Raw genomic sequence first — 4830 nt, 5'->3', positions numbered from 1 at the left:
TAGCAAGGGGGTAGGCCGCTCAGACTGAGAGAAGGGCAACGGTGGGGCAGTTGCGGGCGCTCAGGCCCGTAGGAAAAGGACAGAACTCAGAGTCAGGGCTGGAGACGGCAGGTCCTCGAAACGGTGGGCAAGTCACTTAGCAGCAATTGTCTTGGTTCACCATTTGGCCTCAGAACAGCTTCAGGTCTGCTAGAAATTTGGAGCGAGCTTGACTGGAGTGGTGAGTGAAGCTTTGTCCCATCCATTTGATTGACAGGGTCTCAGAGCAGGGCTGGCCCCGCCCTCTGTCCTGCAGTCCTGCAAAAGGGACTTCAGATCTCACTGGCCAGATAAAAGTCCAAGATAAAGCCCTGAGAACAGAGCTCTGACCTGAATCCCATCAGCCTCGGGGACGCTTCGCCCTGCATCTCCTCGCCTACCCTGGCCCCGCATCGGTTGGGTCTCTCCCAAGTAAGGATCTGTACTTTCAGGGCGCGTTTCTAAAACGTCAAATCTTAAAGAGAAATGCATTTTCTACTCCCTGCCCTTTGTTTTCCTCCAACCAGACAGGACAGCGTGGCAGGGCCCGTGAGAACACCGTGGAGCAGAGTCTATAGCAGGTGCTGCATGGGGGGAAGCAGCCCCACAGGAATCTGTGGAAGCAGCCCTCCCGGGTGGACCTTGGGAGGGGCCTGAACCCAGATTGGACCCAGCTGTGGGAGGCTAGGTCCCCAGCCCCGAGCCTCCCCGGACCTTCCCTCGGTATTTGGAATGTTCCAGAAAGACTCTTCCTGCCCAGCACCTTTGCAGGGAGAATATAAAGTGACCCACAATGGGGTGAGCTGTCCTCAATCAAGTTGGCTCTCAGCACCGAGGGGCAGCGGGGACACTCACGGTGCGGCGGTCACCCGTGTAGACCCAGCACCGGGCAGTTTCCTTAACGGTAATAGATGGACCGTCTCCTGCTCTGAGTCAGCACCAAATCGGCAGCACAGACGCTTTGCCCTCTAGACTCCTTACCTAGATCGTAATCGTGTGCTCTCTCTTGTCCAAACACCATGAAAAAATCCACTTGTGAGAAAGAGTATTTCTGGAGCATTGCCTTGGGACACGGAATCTGTCCATCACTCAGGATGTTCTAAATATTACCCTGGGCTCAGCCCTGCATTCTTGGCCAGCATTGTCTCGGCCCTTCATAAAACTGCAATTTCTAAATTACCCTTTGGAGATATTCATCAGCCAGCATTTAGAGGCTCTATAAGAAAAGAGACATAAAAGGATCAAAACCGTGTTCGTGTAGGAACTGGCGAGCACCCTTCCCGCCGTACCTCCAGAGCCTCCTGTTGGAGATTCCCGCGTCAGGAGCAGCTGAGTTTCTTCTGAGAAGCAGCCACTTTGTTTATGTCAATAGAACACAATAAAGAGTATAACTGGGGGGTTTTCTGTCCCTGCTAGGAAGCCTGAAGACACATCTTTGATCTGCCTTTGCAAATGCCCCACATGGCTTAAAAGAAGAATGTTAGAAATAACAAATGTAGTCAGAGGTCAGATTTGGGCACATTAAACTTGTGTTCATTGTCCTTTTTCTGCCAATGACTGTGGATTTTGGCAAACAATGTTTTTCTACCTACAGTTTCCTCAAGGAGACTGAAAAAATCAGTCACCTTCAAATGACAGAAACTTAAATGTTGGGACTACCACAAGTAGCGAACCTAAATAGCTGTGACTCTGGACCCACGCAGAAGAGTTCTCTAACTTCTGTGACAGCACCTACTCAATTATTTTATAGAGGCACTTGTTTATGTGTCTGTTTTCCCCCAAACACTTAGCTCCTCAAGGCAGAGGCCACGCCTTTCTCATTTGAGAAAAAGAGTTACTTGAATAAACCAATTATGTGTAAAGTTGGGACCACAATTTTAAGTATTGGTGGTTTATTAGTTGTTTCTTGAGTATTAGTCTAATTTCCCCAGCTGGACAGCACGTCATCTGGGGAAGGAACCACATGTACACTTCCTGAGAACACCAGGGGCTGAACACTGCTAGATGGCTTGACAAATACCCGGCTTCACGTAACTGAGAGTGAAACTCCTAAGCCCTCGGATGACACTTTGCTGGACTAATCTGTCTCCGTTCATCACAACTAGCACCTAGCAAACCCTTCGGAATATATCACGATATCATGCTGCTGACTTCCATCTGTTTAGGGTATGAGAGGGTCCTCGGTCATCACTCCTGCCGTGTTTTAGAGGGACTTGCTACTCTCTTTTTAAAACCAGAGTGCCCTATCGTGGCCTACTGTGTCCTTGCTAGGTGATTTAGGTGGCAAGTAACAAAGGTGAAAGTGCATCCCACTAGCTTTGCTCCAGTTGTCTGAAAATAACACGTGCGACAGGCTCATTACCGGTAAGTCAACCTCCATACGTTGCCCTAATGAAGGACGCTCAGCGTCCGCGGCCGAGAAAACAATAGTTAAATATTTCTGGCAGCCATGGCTCCTTTAGACCTACCCAGCGGCCCTATGCTTGGTTATAAAAATCGTATCAGACAAAAATGAAAACGTCCAGCCTACAACAGTGTAAATTAGGCAAAATAACTAAAACCAACCTTAATTTGTCCCAACTTTAATCACCGTTCTGGGTAAAGAGGAAAGTACAGTCAACTCCCATTCCATCCGACTTGACCGCTAGGTGTGTGGTTCTCCAAGACCTTGACCTTGTGCTTTCAGTGTTTGCTCCTTCCTCATTTCCGCAGACCGATCACCATGCCAGGGTGAGCCAGGGAAACAAGGTGGGGGGGACGCCCACTGAACTCATGTTCTTAGCAGAATGTGCTGAAGGAGAAGGAGGTTGTGCTATTGGCCAAAATGAGATTAGGGATTTTCAACATTTTCCTTTGAACATTCTTCCTGTGCTCTGCTGACAAGGATGTGTTAGGTCACCTCTGGTCACCATCCCTGAGTCAGAGAGGTGGGCTTTCAGACGCCCTCCGAGCCCCGAGATGGGTGGCGCAGAAGTGGTCCCTAAGAGATGAGAGGAAAGCAGTGGGTGATGGAGAAAGCAGAGGCCTCTGTGCACAAGGCAAAAATGAGTGACCCCTGGGACGTGCACTTCCACCCCTCAGAGAATCCCTGAAACCCCTGGGGAGAGGTCGGGGTGATGGGCAGAGACCTATCGATACAGGTCAAGCCAAGCACAACCTAGGTTAATTTTATCATTAATCTGAGTTGCGTTCCAATCCCTTAAATAGTTCTGATACCCTGGAATTGTAAAAGGAGTAACCTGAGGTGAAAGTTCTAGAAAGTTCTAGAACAGGAACATTCTAGGCTCAAGAGCCTTTCCTGAAAAGAGAAAGAGGGAGAGGGTAGGAAACTCAGGCATATTACCCACTGGGCATTTTTGGTGGATGGCTTTGTAATAGCAAATATGTGGTCCGTGTATCACCTGACCAGCCACAGAGAGGCTCTATTTTGTCCCCCCCAAGCTGGGATCAGGGTTTTCCCTGCGTGCCTTTATCAGTCCAAAGATGTCAAGTGTCCCACTCTGCTCTGGAGGATTGCGGAACCGAAGGCTGTCCACGCGGCAAGGGGCTGGCAGAGCAGGGCAGCGTCCCAGGCACAGATGGACAAGCGCCTCGCTGTGCCATGGACGACAGCTGAGCTCGGGGACAAGAAGCCGAGAGGGACGGCTCAGGGCTGAGTCCTGCCCAGGTGGCTTTCCCCTCCCCTGCTGTAATCCGGCGCCTGCCCCCACCTCTTTGGTCCGCATGGTCCTTCTTCCTCCCAGCCTGTTACCGTCTATCTAGTCACTGTCAGCGGAAAAATTGCTCTGCAAATAGGCACCTGATCTTTCTGTCTTGGGCAGACTGCAGCCTCTTGTTTCCCCCCGTAACTTCAGTCAATGATTGTACTGAGCAATGCGGGCTGGGGGCTGGGGAGGAGCCTTCAGGGCACAATGGTGAGAAGTTGGATTATCAGAAAACCCGTGGTCCCAGGGTTCCCCCAAGAGAGGGGCTGGGACTCTATCTCCAGTCTCTGCCTCCAGAAATGGACCAGCAAGGGGCTGCTTGTGGCCCTTCCACTTGACTCCCCAGCGGCAGCAGATAAGCCAAGGTGCACGATGGCTTATTGCACGCCCCCCTGCCCCCCGAAGGGCCCTTAGCCCTACCTCCTGCCCGCAGGTGCTCTGACTCTACGTCCCGAAGCAAGGGTAGGACGCTCCCTAAGAGCAGCAGGTTTTTCTGTGGATTATGACGTCTTGCCATCTTTCATTCTCCTTCCCTACTTATGGGTATATTCATTTGCTAGGGCAGCCATAACAAAATACGACAGACTGGGGGGCTGGGACAACAGAAACTTACTTCTCACAGTCTTGGAGGCTGGAGGTCTGAGGTCAAGGTGTCGGCAGGGTCGGTTCCTCCTGAGACCTCTCTCCTTGGCGTGTAGACGGCCGTCTTCTCTCTGTGTCCTCACGTCCCTCTGTGTGTGTCTGTGTCCTAATCTCCTCTTCTTATAAGAACACCAGTCATCTTGGATTAGGGCCCACCCCAAGGACCTCATTCTAACTTAATCACCTCTTTAAAGAACTTGTCTCCAAATACAGTCACATCCTGAAGTGCTGGGGGTAGGGCTTCAACACCTGAATTGGGGGCGACACAATTCAGCTCACAACAGTAACCAATTAGGATAAGGCCCTAAACTGTCCCAGGACAGGACACAGAGGGGCTTCAGCAGTTAACCGTCTTGCTCCTATACTGTAGCCCCTGGGTCCCCAGCAGCACTCTGTCCCCCGACAGCCCCCAGCTGTTGCCTATTCCCATCTGAGCAGCTCCAGGACGCGGCAGCAGCTACTCACG

At 51.2% G+C, this 4830-nt stretch overlaps 1 long non-coding RNA gene across 1 annotated transcript; it reads right to left on the bottom strand.

The window, feature by feature from the left end:
• Positions 1-2700: 2700 nt before the first annotated feature.
• Positions 2701-4473, bottom strand: LOC307195336. Its single transcript, XR_013830807.1, has 3 exons — positions 4336-4473; positions 3258-3316; positions 2701-2998 (listed from the first exon to the last, which is right to left on the bottom strand). It is a non-coding gene; the product is annotated as an uncharacterized lncRNA (long non-coding RNA).
• Between the last annotated feature and the right edge of the window lie 357 nt (positions 4474-4830).

This window comes from Stenella coeruleoalba (genome assembly GCF_951394435.1).
Source record: "Stenella coeruleoalba genome assembly, chromosome: 12".
Lineage (NCBI taxonomy): Eukaryota > Metazoa > Chordata > Mammalia > Artiodactyla > Delphinidae > Stenella > Stenella coeruleoalba.
The sequence above is the reverse complement of the archived record's forward strand: the minus strand, read 5'-3'. Positions and strand labels throughout refer to the sequence as shown.